The sequence below is a fragment of the Acanthaster planci genome, linkage group LG02 (genome assembly GCF_054643075.1).
Source record: "Acanthaster planci isolate LZ-2023a linkage group LG02, COTS_SCS, whole genome shotgun sequence".
Classification (NCBI taxonomy): domain Eukaryota; kingdom Metazoa; phylum Echinodermata; class Asteroidea; order Valvatida; family Acanthasteridae; genus Acanthaster; species Acanthaster planci.
The window spans coordinates 24,308,341-24,330,114 of record NC_141778.1 but is presented as its reverse complement, the minus strand read 5'-3'; the positions used below and the strand labels follow the sequence as shown (position 1 = coordinate 24,330,114).

General features: G+C 38.0%; 2 long non-coding RNA genes across 3 annotated transcripts in view; one reads left to right on the top strand and one right to left on the bottom strand.

Moving 5' to 3' along the window:
* Positions 1–4,626, top strand: part of LOC110988631 (uncharacterized) — a 13,098-nt gene extending 8,472 nt beyond the window's left edge. The window contains exon 3 of the long non-coding RNA XR_002599469.2: positions 2,670–4,626. This is a non-coding gene — a long non-coding RNA (uncharacterized LOC110988631). The remainder of the gene's footprint in view (positions 1–2,669) is intronic.
* On the bottom strand, positions 4,582–21,774 carry LOC110988632 (uncharacterized). 2 transcript variants are annotated; one of them, XR_015424404.1, is made up of 4 exons: positions 21,733–21,774; positions 19,230–19,296; positions 4,744–14,536; positions 4,582–4,705 (listed from the first exon to the last, which is right to left on the bottom strand). It is a non-coding gene; the product is annotated as an uncharacterized LOC110988632 (long non-coding RNA). The 2 variants fall into 2 exon arrangements; XR_002599470.2 differs by having other exon boundaries at positions 4,582–14,536.

Below are 21,774 nucleotides of genomic sequence, written 5' to 3'. Positions count from 1 at the left end.
TTCTATTCAAACTAGTACACTTGTACTATTTTGAGTTACATTTCCCTGCTGGATCAAATCAATAATGGAAATGTCAAGACATGGTCAGAGGTGTAATTTGTTTTTGTTATTGGGATTTTCTTTAGCGAACTGTTGCAGTTTTCATCGTACACACAAATAAATCAGACTTTGGCAACTTTTAGCAGAATTGATGATGGAACTAAAGGGATATTTCTGATGGTCGACTCGATTCAAAACGTTTTCTCTTGTTCCCTACATGTATTTCTTAAAGCCATGGTTTCCAAGCCCGAACAAACATTGCACTAGAATCTTACACATTCTCACCTATACGACATTCACCGGTTTATCCAAAGTGTTAAACTGAGTTCAGATGCCCCATTTTCAAGACAGTGGTGTTCAGTCATGCATGACAGGAGGAATATCATCAAGATGAGAAATACTGCTTCTACTTTTCAGAGATACTTGTGCATTATAATCATATCTCATGGTTTGGGCATATTAACCCCTTTCCTCAGGATTTTTTTTTTTTCTGGGACACCCTGTAGTTGGCAGTGATAGCCTCGTGATTGCCTCATTAGTGATCACTACCCGTCTGGAAAGGTATTATTATTATTACTGGTTTATTGCTACTCACTTGCAACCCTAAGGTTGAAGAGCAAAGTCGTACATCAAAATACATTAAAAATGCATATAAGAAATACTACAGTAGATAATAAAATAATGAAAACATCCAAACCATAAACAATACACATAAGGTCTAATATAATAAAGCATTGGGATCATGCAATATGCATTAAGACACATTACATTAATAGACATTGCATATACTAAGACACCAGAGGAAAAATAGTCATCAGTAATGCCCTCGTACATATTTGTCTCATCAAATCAAAGTTATGCACCATTCCAAAATCCAAGAATCAATTTCCATTGCATTATTCAACAATCTTGTCAAGTACGGTAAGGGGCTAATTTGAAATCTGTTTGTTGGACCATGATGGCAGTCAATTTTTCGAGCTGACCTTAAGAACATTACATGACACCTGTTAGATTTGGGAAACCAGTCAGGGAATTTGTTAGAATGGAAGGTCTTCAGGGAAAATTTAGTACACAAGTACACAAGGCTTCTCAATCCAGTAAACGCAGAGCTTGATCATAATCTACAATAATTATTGCCAAGAATGATGTGACAAATTCATCTTTGGATTGATTCTAATTGGTTAGATTAAGCTGTCGTCAACAATTGATGCCAAACAGGAAAAGCATATTCCATAATTGGTTGCAGGTAGCTTTTATACACACAGACCAATTTGTCCGTAGTTAATCCCGTCATTTTAAGTTTACGATTAGCCTAGTTAGAATGTCGGCAATGTGACCATCTCACTTCATGTTACTCTGAAGGATGACCCCTAGGAGCTTGACACTAGACAATAGGCAGCTGAACATTAGAAATATTGTAGGTGGCTTCTGGGGGATCCTGTCTGCCAAAATACACCTGTAATGTTTGACATTTAACAGGATTCAAGGAAAACCCATTACTCTTCGACCACTCACTCGAGATATCAAGATCATGTTGTATGTTACTATTGTACAAACAGTTTTCCCCCAAGGTCAAGTCATCGACATATTTCCAACATCTATTATGACTGGAATCAAGAGCACTATTTATGCACATCAAAAAAATCACTGGGCCAAGTTTAGTACCTTGGGGAACACCCCAGACAAGGTCTGCCAGTCAGAAAAGGACTGTTTATATCTGACCCTATGCTGACGTTCTGTAAGAAACTCAGCAATCCATTTGACAACCGATGGGGAAATCCCAAGCTCAATAAGTTTGTTTATGGCCATTATGTGGACTATTGTATCAAATCTTTGCTGAAGTCTGTTAATATTAATGTGCCAATGTTACCTGGTCTATAAGGTAGCCATGTATTTCATGAGTCTTAATTGGCATGAGAAATATGAGCTCATGTATGGACTATCTCTTGCTCTTTAGTATCTGTCTTTGGTGCATATAACCCAAATTTCCTTTGCCTGATATTTTTGCCGAACCCAAATGAATCAACAATAATGTACTGTACAGATTTTATGCTGAAGGCTGGTTTCAGAAGCAGTTCTTTTCTCCCAAAGGTTGTTAAGCAACAAAACCTTAGATGAAAGGACAAGATGCTTTGGATAAGGCAGGGTACAGGATTGATACTAGGACCGAAAGGTCATGAACAAATTGAGGAAAAGGGTTTTATATGATGTAGATATTGAAAGCTTTGTTGTAATTTCGGTTGAAATGGAATGATCTTGAAATTGAGAAGCTCATGATGGAGCAGTGCATGTATGCATGCATAGCTGTTCAGATATTTTAAAAACAGTTTCAATTATGGTATTTAAAGGGTGGCCACTTGAACTGTGACCTTTTCAGGTTCTTTTCAAGTTCAAAACACTGATATGAACTCCAAAACACACTGATAACTGCAAAATACACTATCATCACGCTTTACTTTACAAAGAACGAATTTTGGAAATTCTCATACTGTATGTCAATTTTGTGGCCATCCATGTAATTATAAAATGAAAAGTACATCCTGTACCTTGCCTGATTGTGGTCAGAAAAAGTCACCAAAACTAACGCATTTCTCTCTTTTCTTGTTTTTCCCCCTAAATGCATGGATGAGAAATGGAACATGCCCTGTGAAGCCGTAAAAGAGATGCCATCTCCCCAGTGATGTCTCAGTCTGGTGCAAACCCAACTACCTGTGGGGCTCTCCTTCAAGGCTGGACGGACTCATCCCAAGAAATGTGGGCAAATCCATGGCAATGTGGAGGTTAAAAAGTAAAACAATTACATGTATTGTCATGAAAATAACTCGTAACAGCAACAGGCAAAAGTGTTTTCCATCCTCTGTAGTTCGGATGGAGGGCAAACTCCTAATAGGAGGTTTCAAATCTTTCTGTAGACATTTGTCCAATGCTTGAAATTATTAGACACACTGGCATGATTCAAAGTAAGTGAAACTCTACACTTGCCATGGATTAGCTAAGATGAATCTACGATCAGATTTAACTTCTGAAACTAGGCACGTCACCTTTAACTTGTAAATTTTTAATGTTCTGCTCAATTCGATCTATTGGACATTACAGAAATTAATAGACTGGATTTTGAGTCAAGTTACATCCCTTCGGGTCAAATTTGAATGCTTTGGAATGAGAGGCACAGAGGACTTTAAAAAAACACGATGTACATGAAAGGGTTGCTGAATATGTGTACTTCTGTGGAAATTTTTTATACTCGATTCAAGAAATATTTTATGCCACATGCAGGTTATACAAGTTTAGATTGACACCATTCTCAACATGATTTAAATCATGTTACTTTGAGTAGTTGATCGCTTTGGTTTTGGAGTAAAACTTCTCTGTGCAGCCAATTTAGCTCAGTTCATATAGAGGCCCATACTCTTCCAATTTATCCTTTGTCCATTGTGATTAGATCAGTGAAAAGTATTAATTTATTTCATATGTGTTTTTGAAAAATAGACGTGCCTGGTTTCTAAGCTCCTTTTCGCCCAAAGCAAGCAAATGTCTAAGTCTAAATGTTTGGCAAGCATTTTTTAAATGACTATGATATGCAGCTATTTCAAACCACAGATTAATTTAAAATGAGAGGATTCATGATACGGGCGTACAGTTGAGTGGTATTATACTCTCTAAATTCAAAAGTGTGAAAACTCAGTCTTTTCGAGTGAAAATTCACTCCCACTGTCGGAAACTAGGGACCAGACGTTTAAGATTGAAATCTCTTCAATCCAAAAGATCGAGTTTTCACTCGAGCTCCGACTGTAGTGATATTTTTTCAGATAAGTTCAATTGAAATTGGGAGTGAATTCCACTCTAAATCGTCGTGTCCCCAGTTTCACTCTTTCGGGTTTAGAGAGTATTTTCACTGCTTATTAACTGTTAGGATAAGTATTTATCAGTCTGAACATTTTGAATTGATCAAACTCCTCGAAAAAAAAAGCATCTTTAGCTTCAATATGACAGAATTAATTCCCCTTATGATGAGTCAAAACTTAATTTAAAAGACAATTCACATTATGTGCTGATATTAACTCTACTTCTGATTGCTTGACCCAACTGAATAAAAAGATCAGCTTTGTTGTTTGTGGTGTTTTCATTGAGAAGGGTATCTGCTGCCTACGGAAACCCATTTTCTGGTACATTTCATGGGCACTTTGCAATGGAAATGAAAACCAAAACAAACTGTAGTTTAAACTGCTCCTTATTAATACATTTTCACCCAACGGGAACTGACATTTATAAGACTGAAACTTAAGTGTATTGATTGGTTGTGATAGGCAGCAGATACAGTGCGTCTTTCAAGGGTAAACATTGGGCGAGTTGCATTTAGAACATGCATAAAAAAGCTTGAAAAATGAGTAAACATTCATGAGGGTGGTTTTAGCAAGTTGGTTCTTAAGATCTTGAGGGCGCTATTTACTTTGGGTAAGCACTTGTATTTGAGATCGGTATGCATTTGTAGATGAGTCAGCAATACAAGAAGAAAGTGCACATTTAAAATTCAACTGGTGCTAGTGTGACTGAGAGGGCAGTTTAATAAACTACAAGATACAAGAACATATGGTTTCTGTTCTTTATTCTGATGAACTTTGAAATGAACATCTGACTTGAACTTTGACCTGACCCTTGACCTGACCTTTAACCCTTGACCTGACCTTTGTCCTCTGACCCTACCTTTGGCCTCTGACCTGACCTTTCAACTTTGACCTAACCTTTGAACTTTGACCTTTCAACTGGCCAAAAAAAAAGCCCAGCCACATGCAGACCCTCCTGGTGCGCACACGCATGTTCCCCGCCCACAGACACCAACAAGTGGCAGTCACCCAACTACCCACATTAACCTGTGTTTCAACCATCAGTGAGTGTACACAAACGCCCCCAAAGATCCTGCAAGTATCCAAGCAATCATGGATAACCTGAGAAGACGCCAGCATGACAAGGATCCTATAAACTCAAGACAATAAGTTCAATTATCTACTAAGCAGATGGTACTTGAGGTTATGTGTGCATGGCATGTTGCCATGGCAACCCCACTGACTACTCTAGGATTGGCAGTTTGAGAGACCTCTGTGCTTTTTCCTTCACTGTCTCGCTTGACAATCAGATGTTTTCAGCTGTATCATGCCTTCTGATCCAAGAGTAAAAAATAACCAAATGGGTTCCTTCTGAATGATTTCTTTGACATTCTACAATGTCCAATGATAGAGTCAAATTAAATTGATCCCATTTACAAAAACCTGCAGAGTCCAACTTTTCACACTTTCATGCTGTTATTTGTATACTTTTAAAGAGTTAATAATCCGTTTTTGAGCTAACTTATACAAACAATAGCTATTTACTGAAACAGCTAACTTGCAGTGAATGAAAACTTCACGCTTTGTATTTCCAACAACGCAGATGCCTGAGTTTAAAGTGACTCATCTGCTGTTATTTGGCCAGTCATATGCTGGATTTTTTTTTCGCTGATACTGCAAAAATGGCAAAGTACAGGATTTGGTAGCAGGCTTTTTTTCAATGTGTAGCAGCAATAAGAATTTGATTAATCCGTCACTTTTTGCAGTGACTTTGATACAAGTACTGTACAAACAGGACGCCTTCGTGACAAGTACAGTTCTCATTTTCAACCTCTAAACAAACTGTTTTAGGGAGTGTAGTAGACACTGTTTTGTTGTTCTGTTTTTCTTCTGTGGGATGGCGTTTTTTTTCATTGGAACTATGCCATGATCTTTTGAGTGTTTTTACTCCTAAATTTTCAAAGCCACTGACAATTTTTTTTAGGGGTAACAAATCATCTTTATTACTTCAAGAAGTTTTAGTAAATAATATAAGTTTTTGGTTAAGGACGTGCATTTACTTCCAGAAAAGAAACAATGGTGTAATGGTAAAGTAAAATTTGACATGCAATTTACAGTTCTGCATGTTTTTTCTTTCCTTTCTTGCAATTCTGCCCTCTTTTATGCAATTCTGCTTTTTTTGTGGTGTAAACTGTCCTCTATCATCACGATGTGTTCATCTGAAGAACCATACTGCTTGTTGACTCAGTGGATGATGCAGTAACAATCTGCCAGTCGGTATCCGTAGAAACTGCAGCATCCAATGACACGGGGTTAGCCTGTCCCGTACTCCATGCTAAATTTAATTGAAGTTTTCATTAATTCATGCACTGTACAATTTATGGTTGCACATCCTCCTTATTACTCGCTAAACCCAAAGATTCTCATGGCATAATTGGAGTAGGCTCGTCTGCATAAGGCAGGCAATGTACATGCTCACATGCTGACCTAGGCAGGCCCTGGGAAAATCAATCCGATAATTTACATGTACAAAACAATGCAGGATCAATGATGAAGGAGGTATCACAGAGAGGTCGAATTTTTGGCAGGAATTATTTCATTAGAATGCACATATTAGTTTGAATTCTGTGTGCATGAATGGCAACACATGTATTGGAATACGAGTTTATTTATGACACTGCAGATCAAATCTTGAAGAGGTGCTGCATTAAATATTAAGCGAATGATTAATGGCAGGAAAATGTGGGCAAGATGTCCAACATGAGGATGAAAGCTGACCTCTTAGCATCAAATGCTTGTTGGCGCACTATACCGTGAATCATGTCCATTAAAAAAGAGAATTCTTCAGTTTTGGTTTACATCATAATGCAAATTTGCACACATTTATCAAGTGACCCCAAAAATTTGCTCTGAGGGAATTTGCATGAAGCGTTTTAGAAATCCATTTATCTTTATAAGTTTTTAGTTCTTTGAAAACTTGGATTGCTTTACATCTCAAGCTGTCATTAAAAACTCGAAACCAACTGGGGTGCAACTTTTCTGTGCAAGTCGTCTTTAATACAATTCACTGTATACGCTTACTGATTTTTCATAAATGCAAGGACTGTACCTGTAGACCCAAAGGAAACTTGAAGAAAGGTTAACAAATGTATTCTAAATTGGCTTTTTTGTCACCCATCTCAAAAATAAAAAAAATTCCATCACAACTTTTCTGGCAAATATATTCATCCTTTGTTTTTATCAACAATATAAAATTTCCCCCGAGCCTGCCTAACACACACAACCTTGGACCTTTATACTGCAATTAACTGCACAATTTACCCACGGTGGACCAGCACGGGTTTTCCTGCATCCATAATGAAAGGATTTTTGCACCTGATAGTGCGTTGCTATTGTGTCAATGTACTGACCATGACAATTGTAAAAGCCAACATAAGCCTAAATCACACCTGACTGTTGGTAGATTTCAATTTACGGTATAATTCAATTCAATGATTTTGAGACTATTCCAAAAGAAACAACAACAAACTACCTTCTTGTAAAAAAATGGTCTATGGTTTGCCCCTTAGAAACCGTGACACAAGAAAGCTTTGTTACTTCCAATTTATGAGATGAAGTGCTTAAAGGTCAACATTTTCAACCTATATATAACATAGCCTGGTGGACGGGGACTGTTGCAATTCATTCTATGCTGATTCAGTTTACTAGAAGAAGACTGATCTAACTGCAAAATGTGGACCCAAGTATCACTGGACTAGTTACACAAACCATGCCACACTCAACCAGACTTACATATAAATGTATAAAGTTTGCAATATTATCCATATTGCCTAATATTTGGGTGAGTGAGAGAGGTAATTCTTGACCTGTAGCAGATCAGTGTAACACAAAAAAATCTGGGAAAAAGGCCCAAACTATGCCAAAGAAACAATCCATAGAGTCTATATCCTGCCTGTTTTATGCTCACCCATATCAAATGAGAGCAGAAAAAAATTAACGATTTTCCTGATGTTATATCTGCCCTTGAATTCATCTGATGCCATGTCTTTGCACAAGATCTAAATAAGATCTCATCCATTTTGCAAGATTTTAACACTTCAAATCGAGCAGAAAGAGAAAAAAATATATATTCACTTCGACACAAAATGTACATGTGTGTGTAACACTACATTCTTTCCTCAGGGCAGCCTCCATCATTCTAAACATTTTCATTCAACCTCGTTTGGCACCCTACTGACCTAAAATACATGTACCGATGGTACAGCAATGCCTAGACAACACCTAGGGCACAACCAGCTTAACTAAGTTTCCTTTAATCGACAGCACTTGTGATGTGATCTTAATCATACCTTCTCTACATTAAAGTGATATGGACTGATTACATGTAAGTCAGGTTCGTATAACACTTGCATCCCTCGTTTTGTACATGTACACTACATTGTACATGTACCTGCAAGAAGGAACAGAGTAAGAATAGAACTGACCAATTTCTTGGCCTTTGACTTAAAAAAGAGGCCAGTATTGTTTCTTTGTGAACAGGAAAAAATGGCTGAAATACAAACATGAAGCGTGATAGTCTTCAGTCTATGGCAACTCTAATTGGAATGTCCCGTGAATTCTTCACCTTTCTAACTGCGAGTCCCATAGCATTGAAACAGGAAAGCACAGCTGGTAAATGAAAGACAAAGAGCTACCAATTTCCTTGACTTTTCCTTCCTTATTTCTCAGATCTTCGTCCAAGAAAAGACATTAGCTGTGCATTGATATACAATGCCCAAATTTTGGCTGTGAGTAAACAGAAAATTCTAATGATATTCCATCCTAAGTTGGAGAATTATTTTTGGATATCAGGCAGGTTCTTCATGGTCATTCTCATGACCAAGGCATTGACATAGTCGTGTTTTTTTGCAGAGAATTTGAATGTCTGACATAGCTGAACATTTTTGAGAGTGCCACTGAACAAATTCCACAACTTTGGTTGACATTTGAAATTACAAATTTCCTAAGAGGGAATTTTGAACTGTTTCACACATGCACTGATGCCCTGAAGTAAAAGAAAGATCTTGATGCTCTCTCTTATTAGTCGTCAATGAATGTGGCATTTGTGGCTTATGGCAGTTTACCAAGTTTATCCAAGTTTATCCAAGTACATTGTATATGGCGGGATAACTGCATGTAAAGATTGTCTCCATGCGCAGGGAACAGTTCTGAACAGTAATGGACACACACTGAGACAACTATGATGCCACATCATGCAGGAAGCAACATTTATTGCCGTCTCTCAGTTACTGTGTCTGTTCCACTCTTTATCCACTTCAACCTGCTGAAGCTGTGGACTTAAGTCTCACATTCCAAAGCCAACTGATGATTTGCTCATCACTCATTTTGAGAGGAGAAGTTTATGTTATTGTTACAATTCAATGAGCAATTCAGCAGCATCGTCAGCATTAACAAATCCTCCAATGATTTCAGGAATGAAACTGTAAGCATACCTCCCTGGGTAAGGCAGGGAGTTGTGGACTGCTGATGAATATTAACATCACATCAATGCCTTGATCAAGCCTGATTTCAATGGCCTTATATTTTCACACTAATGGGGGAAACAGTGGCGCAGCAAAGGTTTTAGAGGTGGTGGGGTGGGAGTGTTTGAGGTTTGAAGCACATTGCGAGTCATAGACCATAGTGCAAAACTTGATGTGGTTGTACCATACATGAAAAGAAGGAGTATATGACTGCTCACGAATGGACACAGCCAAGATATTGTGCTACATGCTGCATCACGACTCCAAAATGATTCCATGGAATGCAGTGATTTTCAGTGAAGCACATGAATGAATTACTAGAAGTTCAGAATAAGATTTCCAAAACCTAACAAACTGCAGCTTTTCTTCGGACCTGCTTTTCATGCAACACGGTTGGATGTTATGCTGACATATATAAGAAGTCAGAAGTACAGGAAGTAACAAACAAGCTGTGGGATCAACTCGCAAATGTTGCAAAAGTTGTAACAACCCCCCCCCCCCACCCCTGCCAAATTAACTACGCCACTGTTTTTTGCCATAGACTGAAGACCATCTGCACTTTACCTCCTTGTTCATACAGACTACAGTCCTACTCCTAGCCATGAGATACAAAGTTGGGTTTAGCAAGACACCAGGATGTACAACCATTTTTGTTTACACCAGTGCATGAATCAATTCTACAAACTTCAATTAAACTTACCATGGACCTTGTAGCCGGGACTGGCTCCCCGTGTCGATGCCGCAGTTTCTGTATAAGATACTGAGAGGCAGATTACTACCCCAGTCCATTCACTCCTCCAATTGAAAGGCACACACACTCAATTCCATATTTTGTTTCACTTCCTTCTAATTTTTTTCCAATCCATTGTACCCCAGTTTTAAGGGGGATTATGAGTCAGGTACACGTAGGATTGAAAGATTTCAAGAGAGGTAAGGTATTCTCTTCAAAGGAAGAACTTTACGGACCATATTAGGTCTTTTGCTGACAACACTATCAGCAAATGTAGATTCTTCTTAAGTTCCAACAAGAACCGTTTTGGTGTGATTCTCTAACTTCATGGTAAGAAAAATACTTGTCCAGTGGGAAGTTTTTATGGCACACTGGTAAATGGTTTATCTGAAGAAGTTGATATTTCCCCCTCTTCAAAGTAACGCTCCATTCCTACACACTTTTTTTCCAAGTTTATTTTCTTTTTTATTTCCTTCCTGATTTGAAGTCTGAGTGTGTAGCCTCTCTACAATGTGAGTGAATGGCCTGGTTGCATCATCCACTGAACAGTCTAACAGCATGGTTCTTCTCCTTTAAACATCATGAATTCTCTGCAGAAGTTACAAGAGTTTGTCTCCTTCCTTTTCTGGGTGTCCATGCTTCCCTTTCATCTATCAGCTAAAACTTGAAATTGACTATGACACAGCTCAATTCCTTTTGAAATACAAGTATCGCACATTCCAAAGATCTTCACTTTTTCCCATTTTCTTTATTTTAGCATGATTTTCTTTTCAAGTTGAGGGAACATGCTTTTTCAAAACAGGGTTCTGCTTTTGTTCTTCACATAGATTTTGTTTTAGAAAATCAAAGTTAGTTTTAAATTAACTCTGTGTGCATGCTACCAAAACTATGACTGCCATGATTTGCAAGTGGTTTTCATTTTTCAAAACATTCAAAATTTTCAGTATCATTTAGCTGCTTTATTCAAAAACAACTTCAATTTGATTTTTTTTAGTTTCAACTCTGTTACATAACCAACTAAGTAATCAGTAGATCAAACCAAACAGCAGAAAGATAGCAAGTTTGACTCTGGAGGTTTCCATAATTCATGGGCCAAAATACTGACACTGTATCCTTTGACACTGTAGAATATCTCAGGAAGCATACAAAAATTACCATTTGCAATTTTTTTTCATAGATCTTACAGCACGATGTCCGAGAACATAGGAATTGCCAAGTGAGCAATGGCAGAGCAGGCACAGAAGTGTTCTCTCAGGTTGCCATCCCCGGAGCAGTGGACATGTACATCTGCTTGGTAGACAAATTGACCAATTGCCAAAGTTCAGAGGATCCTTACCATGTTGCTGTCTACTGAGGTATCCACAATCACCCAGACTCACAAGATTTTGGGAGGTTGCATACATCACCAACAGCCGATTCACAAGCCAATGCAGATAGCGGGCAACCACCAACCTGTCAGTGTCTGCGGGCAGGGAACACACGTGCACGCACCAGGAGGGCCTGCATGTGGCTGGGCTTTGGTTTTATTTCGGTTTGCCTGGTGATAAAACATAAAAAATGTAAATATTGTTAATAAATTATTTTTCATAAAAATAATCTTTTTAAGCATAATCAGCACTGATGCATGACAATGCAGTCATCTGTAGTTTTCAAATAATTGTCTAGTTCAAGTTAATCTAAAACTTGCCACATTGACAAAGTTTAAACTTCTCGTTGGTTAGTCAAGTATGATGGAAAGGTATGCTAAATTGGATGTCCATCAGCTCATAATAAATGACTGCTTTTATACATCTGCATTGCTCAAAAACTGCTCTCACTGTCAAAATACAACTGGTCCAAATTTCTGCAAACGAGGTTGACTTTTTGATCTATAAACAATGGTCAAGATGCTTGTTATGTTTTTGGTCATCAATGCTGATTACAAGATTAAAACCAGGTGAGAGATGGGTAAACCTCCTTTAAAGATTAAGTACTTTGAATAGTACAATTTAAGAGCTTAAAGTGAGCCAAAATACATACATGTACATGTACTTTGGATTGGCAAACATGGACTTCATATTTCTTAAAAAAGGCTTATCACAAAACATTCCCTTTCCATGCAAATTTTGGGAGCAAGTTTGTAAGCTTAAGAAATATACCTGAATGCTTGATTGAAATTGCAAATAAAAGGGTGATCAGTGAAAGCATCTGAAGAGATACATGTATCTTCTTTACATTAATTCTTTCAAAACTTTCATCCATTTCCCATCTTTCACCTGGTTTTCAGAAATTTGCCCGTCAGGAACTAACGAATTCAACAAAACACAACAAACCTAAGGTAACCAGCCCTCACATGTATGCTTACGTAAATTTGGTATTCATTTTAAAAGGATTCTTTCTTTTGAAAATGCTAAAACAAAAAATTTGAATCTAGTGAATTTATGAGATCAGATGATATCTTTAATGACTGTAAAATATATATTCATGCTTTGGATAAAAAAGGGTTTTTAGCTCAGAATTTATATGCATCAGTTATCTTTACTCAAAGAATCTGTGCACAGCCATATTAATTAAGTTCTCAGAGACAAAATGTTTGATTTAGACAAAAATTGGACATCTTATCAGAGTGAAGCTATCTTCTTTTGTTCAACTTTAAAGTCTGGCTGGAAGTGAGGACTGGTTAGAAAAGGACAAAATGCAAGTTCCATACATGTAAAAAATGTGATTGGTTTGCTCAGTTTTGAAAGATCCTACCATGAGTAACTACAGGGCATTTTTACATCATTGTGAATTTCAAAAGTACATACATGTACAAATATGCATATATGTACATACTGTACATTTATTGCATCATGGACTACTCCAAATTTCATGGTATGCAATTTCGATTTATACGTCATGTTTATCTCAAAGGTACAAATACTGTTTTTGTCTTAATTCAGACCACTCTGAAAATGAAAACAACACGCGGGATCTTTCAAAGCTGAGCCACCTCACTGGACATTTGCCATAAATGTATTTTTTAACCGTGCATCTTACATTATTTCAATAGCTTAGCTCTGTGAATATTGAAATGCCCACAAACTGGCAACTTTGGAGACAATTTCAAACCAAGAACACCAGTGGAATCCAAGCTACCCTTTTTGTGGTACAGGTCAATCATTTTAGTCAACTGAAATCGTGGGAAAATTTGACATTTTTCACGGACTCCTTTGGATGAGGCATTTTGACTGGAAATTGAACATATTTGCTCTCAGTTTGCTTTCAGGTAACATTTGAAGCTATGCCACTGTTTACATCCTTTCTCCATAAAAACTCTTTTTTTGGGTGCCTTTATCTGCATCACTCAAATCAAATGTCTTTCAGTTGGTAGAGTTCCTGATACATGTACATGTAGTAAACCTCTTTATAGGGGTGACATGATATAAAGTCTTTCATCAAAGCCACAGCAGGAGATTGAAATGACATTGGTAGGAAGCTGGAAGCTCATGGTAGTGGAGTGTCAAATGAAGCACAGGTACAACTGAGGACAGTACAATACTCATGATAAGCTTGTAGCTAGTAGTGAAGTATCAAATGAAGCAAAAGCACCACTGAGGAGAGTATGATTCTCATGACAAGCTTGTAGCTAGTAGTGGAGTGTCAAATGAAGCAAAGGTTCCACTGAGGAGACCATGAATTTCATGACAAACTTGTAGCTAGTAGTGGAGTGTCAAATGAAGCAAAGGTACCGCTGAGGAGAGTATGATTCTCATGACAAGCTTGTAGCTAGTAGTGGAGTGTCAAATGAAGCAAAGGCACCATTGAGGAGAGTATGATTCTCATGACAAGCTTGTAGCTAGTAGTGGAGTGTCAAATGAAGCAAAGGCACCATTGAGGAGAATATGATTCTCATGACAAGCTTGTAGCTAGTAGTGGAGTGTCAAATGAAGCAAAGGCACCATTGAGGAGAGTATGATTCTCATGACAAGCTTGTAGCTAGTAGTGGAGTGTCAAATGAAGCAAAGGCACCATTGAGGAGAATATGATTCTCATGACAAGCTTGTAGCTAGTAGTGGAGTGTCAAATTAAGCAAAGGTCCCACTGAGGAGAGTATGATTCTCATGACGAGCTTGTAGCTAGTAGTGGAGTGTCAAATGATTTAAAGGTTCCACTGAAGAGAGTATGATTCTCATGACCTAGTAGTGGAGTGTCAGATTAAGCAAAGCTACCACCAAGGACAGAGCTGCCATCTCATGCTGATGTTGATTTATGGAGACAAGCCTATTGTGGCACCACAGCTGAAATCCAATTTGTATTGTTTGTTATTGGTGTGTTTATCACAACCGTCTTCCTTGGATCTGAATTATTGCTCCTTCAAGTCTTGAGCATTGCATCCACATGGGTTTCCTGTCTCAATGGTTTGCCGTGGAAATGTGGCCTCCTTTCTAGAAAATGGATGGCTGCAGCAAAGACAAAACAAAAGAAAAACATACTTTATTGAAAACATCAAAGTGCTTAATATTTCTCACTGAGCTGTGTATGTACATCTATAGATATCTACATACATGTACATGTATTCATGACAGCTCCACTGAAACCTGTACGTACAGGTCACTCCAATTTAATTGGTTGTTTTATGGATTTCGGTGACGTAAATTCTTGAAAGTGCACAAAGAAAAAAAACAAAGTATGGAAACTCAGACTTTTATTTTTGTTCTTTTCCCCCAGCGATAGATAATTGAAATTATTGATCCCACATACAGTATTCTGAAAAGAGAAAAAAGAAGAAAAAAATCCAAATAAATGCTTTAGCAGTTCATTCTCCCTGAAACTCCTCAGTTGCTATGACACTAGCAACTGTGACAATCTTAAGCCACCGTTGTTCTGGTGGTCTTTTAACTGTTGTAATATTTTTAGTCTGGTAAATAATAGTTGCTTTTAAACTACTGGTAACTGTGTATAGTCTCAAGATTCTGTAAATAAGTCCTTGTTTAATATTTTTGATTTTTCATTGCAATGTACAGCGCCCTGAGCTGAGATAGGTTTCTATGGAGGGCGTTCTAAAAGAAATTAATCATTATTTTATCATTCTGATCACAGTATTCATTATTCAAATATCTCCCTCACACCTTATCAAAACCATTCAACAAAGCAGCGTCAGCGTAACCCTGGGAATAGCCCATGTGTGTGCTCCGTGCACACATATACCGGATACAGTACATACATGTACATGTACATGTAGTTATAGGATGAAAGAAAACAAATTCATGCACTGCATGCCGGCTTGTTCATGAAAAAAATTAGTTTCTCGAATAAACGACACAAAAATCTGTCATTTTTTAAAATTTATGGTTCTTCTTATGTTGAAGTTCAGGTTTTCTTGTCGAACTCAGAGCAATCTACAGTGCTGAACCCAATGCACTGAATATCACGTCTGATATGAACCACACCAACCCACAAACATTGCAAAGTGTGCATTTGAAACCAGAAAAATATTCATCAAATTTTGTTCAATTCAAGCTGCAAAAGTAAATTTTTCTTTCTGTACATTTCTTTTGCTTTTCTCTGGATTATTTTGACGACAAAGTATTCACTGCCTTGGGGAGCTGGATAGGGCTGAGTTAATTCGAATAATTCACTATTCGAATATTCGACCTTCAATTCGATTGAAAAGCTGAATATTCAGTTGTACCGACCGGCAGATTGTTGAGGAACAAACCATATACAAAATCAAATGCAATAATGCACACAATTGTACATTATAATCACTGTAACAGCTTTTCACATCTAGACTATATCTCCAGCCACGATTTAGCAAGATTTGAGGAAGAACAATGAAAATGTATATTCCTTTTAAACTTTTTAATAAATACATAATGTACTTTTTAAGTCGTTGCCAGGTTTTTGTCGCTTTTCATTTAAGTCTACTTGGAACAAGCCTCCATAGTGCAATTTTCTCATTTTAAAACAAAAGAAAATTCTCCCTTCCTTTTCATGAATTTTGCATTCAAATATTCAATAATCGATCAAATATTTGGTTTTTCTGCACAGCCCTAGAGCTTGAAGGTGACCGGTGCATCCAGTCTAAGTTATAGGCTGAATCCGTGCCCAATTTCCTGATGCCATCCTTTTTCAATTTCGGACTAGATTTCATTACTATGAAATTTGAAAAGGTTTGATAGCACGTATTATGAAGGTAAAATATTACCAGTCTTTCACAAAGTGAATTTGAAATTTCTTTTCAAAAAGAGGTTTGAAAACATTTTATGAATATAGTCAAGACACAGAGTTTTAAAATTGAACGAGGCTAACAAAAATTTGCCCCAAAAAACACACCACTGAAAGCTGGTGCCCCCCTTGCGCCCCCTCCCCACTAGTAAAATCCCAGCTACGCCACTGGGCATATACCACACATGCCATTGGCCAATTTTTTGCCCCCTACCTAACAACCCTCCTCAGCATGTAAATCCTTAAAACAACTTATTGGAGTAGCCTCTTCATGATTTTTATGTACAATATGCAAAACCAGTCGTTTACTGTGTTCAGATTGAGATGTAGAGCTACAATGAAACACTTCAAAAGTCGGACGGAAGCAAGTTCAATTCTAGCTTTACTAAATGCAATGAAATTATATTTTCGGTCAGTTTAAAACTCTCAATGGGCTAGCCATAAACTGAAAAATGGCAGGTCATACATTTGTACAATATGTGGCATCTACATCTATAACAAATTAAAAGTGCGGTTTCATGTACATGTATCGTATGATATTGGTATGCAGGTACATGACTATTTGTAACATGGGCAAGACTATGCAGCATGCTGGTCTGATCAGTTTAAAGCCACTTCCCTACGATCCTAGAGAGTAATATTAACCCTAACCCTCCTCAGTCCTCCAACAGGTGAAGGATTGAGGAGGGTTAGGGTTAACCCTAACCCTCCTCAATCCTTCACCTGTTGGAGTTAAAGCAGTTTTTGCACTGATCCAATTGGCACAATTTACACAGAAGAGACGGTAAAATCCCTTCAGGCAGAGAAAATGAACTGCATTGCATTCTGTTTGACTTTGTGCGAAAAAGTTCCTTGTACAACAGTTTAACTTTGCATGTTTAAACATGGTGCGGAAATGGGGTACTTGCAAAGATCTATGATTCAGAGATGCCACTAGCCTGTGCCACAAAAATCTGAAAATCAAGATATCCACAGCGCTTCACACGGTGTCGGTTTTATACGTATTAATGCATGGGTCATCGTGTACAGTAGTTGCCTATAAAAACAAAAAAGTTCTTTCTTGATCATCGCTGGTCGATCACAGAAATGAGTTGCAGCCTAGGCCAGCCTGCGGTTTTTTACTCAAAAAGATACATACTTTTTTTTTTGCCGATCAGGGCAGGCCATATTTCATAAATTTGCTTGATCGAATTGGATCAACACTTGCCAAAGATTTATTTAACTAATGCTTACTGCATACATCATGCAGTCTTTTATTAGGCCAAAAAATACATGTAATGTTGTTGTGCTGTGCATGCCTCTCCAAAATTGGATCAGTAGGTTGGAACATTTTTTTTGTTTGGGGGCAATTTTGTGCTGATTGAATGGCATCAGTAGGGAGGAAAGCTTCCAAAAGTATCTCAAAAAGTAAAGAACACCTGTCTTAATATATATAATAATTTCTGCATACCGCAATTCACAAGAAAATTATGAACAATTCAGGCAATCACAACGGCAAAGTAGCCAACAATGTCCGTGTATCACGTGGTAAGCATGCATGATGCATCTAGACCAGGTGGCGCTAAAATGAGCAGAACAACCTCAAATTTCTCATGAACACAGAAAATACATACATAAATAAGAGACCAAGTTCTGTGAATTGACTTGCAGAAAACTTCTTGCAACATAGCAATCAATGTCTTTCCGGCCTGCTGTGTACGGCTGGTGAAGAGTGGTTATGTACAATACATTCAGTACACATACAGCACAGACTGGTACTGATTGTTACATTTGCATGACGCATTCTTTTTCATGGGTGCGGGGCGGAGGGAACCAGAGCAGCTATGTTTAATGAATAGAGTTTCGTGCACGTGTTTTCACAACTGGGACAGCGCGCAAAGAATTATAAGGGTGATTTCATGTCTGTGCGTGGCGCTAAGTGACATTGGCTGGTGATGAGCGATCAGCCCTGATTGATGTCTTGGGCGTAATTCTAACACAAAACTAATAATAAATCGGACGCCATAATCCCAAATACATGAATTGTGTTGATATTTTAAGAGCTGTTATTGATATGTTGGTCGGACAATTTGTCTGAGCATTTTTTATTTTGTTCGGACAAACATAACAAGTGCTCGGAGTCGGAAAATGTCCAATGTCCGACTGTAATTTTACGCTCTGATTGTTATCTTTTTCTTCGAGCCATCTCCACTGAAATTTATCCTTGACATCTCTTTCAATATCATGAAGTTCCTTGTTTCTGTTGACAATTAGATGCTGCAGTTTGTTGGCCCTCGAACATGTAGTCGATCCATGTGTTGATCATCTCTCGTACAGTACAATGTACGTTCGTTGTGTACGTTCATGCATCGCACATGAGGCATGAGCAAGCATCGAGCTAGTACGCTTTAAAGGTCAATATTTCAACGTATTTCCAATCACTGACAACACCACTCAATGCTGTCCTTCATATTTCACGCCACAATATGACTGACATATTGTGGCGCGAAATATAAATACATATATACTCTATACTGACGACTGCGCTCAAGATTAAGTTCCCAGTCGCGCGGCGCAGGATACATGAGCATCATAGATTTGCTTCCAGTCTTTTCTTCTTTATTTAATTCTGTTAATGTTAAAAACATTGATGGAGGAAATGTGAAAAAATTGGATTTGGGGGAAAAATACCAAAAAGTCGGAATTCCGATTAAAATTGGAAAAGTGGCATCTCTGATGATTTAAAAAGAAAAGAAAAGAAGGAAACCTCTTATTCCATTAAAATTTACGATTCCATGTGTTATTGTGACGCTTGTGATTTTGAAGATTTATTGAAATTTCTATTTTCAACTTTGTCCACTTCTCCATGGAACTACCCATAGGCACTGCACTAAAAAGAAACCCATATTGATTTGATCAAACATTCATTTACACTTAATCACTCACCTTGCTGATGGTTTGCTCAGAGACATTTCAATGCACTGCCCATGGGCATTAGTGTGGGGTCCCATTTCTACAAGAAAAACAAAAGTCCCAATGTTAAGTTGATACCTCACCAACCAGCACTGGCTAAATCATACCTAAAAGTAAAATATTGTTACAGGACAAATGAGGGCCACAGAGAGTAAGGCAGAGCTCTGATCATCAAATTACACATATGTACAAGTACTTCAGCAGGCTGACTAAAATGTATATTGTGGAATGAGGGCTGGCAACACAGCTCTTTACTCTACTGCAAAACTATTAAGAATGGAGAGAATGTAGCATCCTTATAGTCCACAATGTTTGGAAAGCATTTTCAACCAAACTGATAATATTTTCTGCCTCAGGAATGACATTGCCTCGTTTTCTTTTTACAATAACTTACATGTACACTGCAGATTCACTAACTGGGGCATTGTAAATAATTTTTTATTTGAATTATGAAGGACTTGGTCTTCAATGTATTTATTAACTTGGTCTGTTGGAGAGACTCCAAACTTGGAAAAAAGGTATATTTACCCATTGCCGGAAAATTTACACTGAATGATATTTTGTACATGGGAGTGTGTTATATGATCTCATGATTTGCACGCTATCCTACACGAATCTGGAGGTAATTTATTAATAATCTTTATTGGCTTACTCATGCACTGTCTACTTGTACATGTTCATGTAGGTAGGTACATGTACGTACTGTTTAGATAACTTTTGCTGGCTAAAAATAAAAGTTCTGGGAAAGAATTCCATACAGACGCTGCTTGACTCTCTGGTCTGAACAATTGTAAGTGTTTCTAGGTAAACGACTTGGTGTTTTCCTTCTTATATTGATCATTTCTGGGGATTGTAAATTTGGGGACCCTGTTTCTACGATAGAATGGAGAGTTACATTTTAACTTTTGAATTGACTTTGGTAGATGACTCTGACAATAACTGATTATGTCAAAAAGGGACAAGGTTTTGAGATATGAGTTAATAAAGAGTGTGTTGCCTTGGTATGGGGGGGTGGGCCTTACCAGTTACGCAAGATTAAAATAATAAAAAACTGGGGGGGGTCACTACTTCCAGCAGTAAATAGGGGTCCCCAAGTACATGTATACAATCCCCCATTTTTGGACATGTTTTTGCTTTTCGACGACAAATGGTAATAGGTCACTATAGAGAACAATTTGCCCATACAGGAATATAATTAATCTTATAGGCCCTACTGGCATCCAAATTATGGAATTCTTCCCAAGTTCTGTTAACGTTAATGCCCCGGTCATTTTTTTGTGGGCCTAACAATAAATGACAACTTTACCATGTTTTAGACTTCATCATATTCCAGGAAACAAAAGTCAATATGGTCTAGAGCACCATGCTTCTCGATGAAGACATAAATGCAGAGTCCAAACATGTTTACAGGTCTACCAAGTACGAAATAGGCCTAGCCCAGGTTGGACGTTGTCTTCATTACACTACAACTAAATTTTTTTTCAACCTTTTTTCTTCTTCCTCACATTTTCATCAGGCAAAGACAGCTCAAAATGTCGTTTGCAACTGCTTTGTATCCTGAACTCCATAAATGCTGTGTTACAATTAGGGCCTACCAATTACAACCTACGTTCATTTGGTTATACGCATTTGTGCATGCGTGAAATGGCCTCCAAGGTCGCAGCCACATTCTATCAGTTAGGCCTATGTTGTATAGAGCTAGGTCTAGGTCTTTGCTCCATTGGAAATAAGTGGAGACGCGTAGACAGTAGACCTAGCCGTATCTTTGGAAGCCCATTTGGACAAGGCATTAGGCCTATCTGCGACTTCATGTCCACAGCACTTGCACACATGCGTAAGGCCTAAGGGGCAGTAGGTTACTGTCCATTTCGCGCATTCTGTGCGAGTACGCGTGTTAGACGAACATACATGTAGGCTTACTGTACATGTAGATCGTGAACGGATCATGACGGGTTCGGAGAGCAAGGAGTTTTGTAAAATTTCCTGCAAAATTATGTTGTCCGAAATTTGGGATACAAATTACAAGGCACTTATGAACGACATTTTGAGCTACTTTCACCAAGTAAAATGTGAGGAAAAAACCGATGAATTTTCGCACCGTAGGAGGTCTTTTATACCCTGGATGCTAGTCGCAATGCAATGTAGACGACGTCCAACCTGGGCTAGAAGTAGGCTACCCCCAGTTCTTGAGGTAGGCTTGAAGTAGGCCTCACTCACTGTGCACGTTGCACTGCAGAGACCAAATACAAATAGGCCTACACACACGACGCCCAGTAAGCTAGTCAAGAGGCGCGTACGACACTCGACACAGCGATTAAGTCAGCACACTTGACTTGGATTTTTTCTACTACCAAAGTTTGACCCCCTCCCCAAACCGTCCATGGAACACCTAAGCATAATCATAAACCACTTGGTGCTACAAATTTGGGTAAAATCTTACTATTATCTGATTAAAAACGAAGAAAACAACACCCACCTTTAGAAGACCGGCCCCCACGTGCGAACATTCAGCCATTTT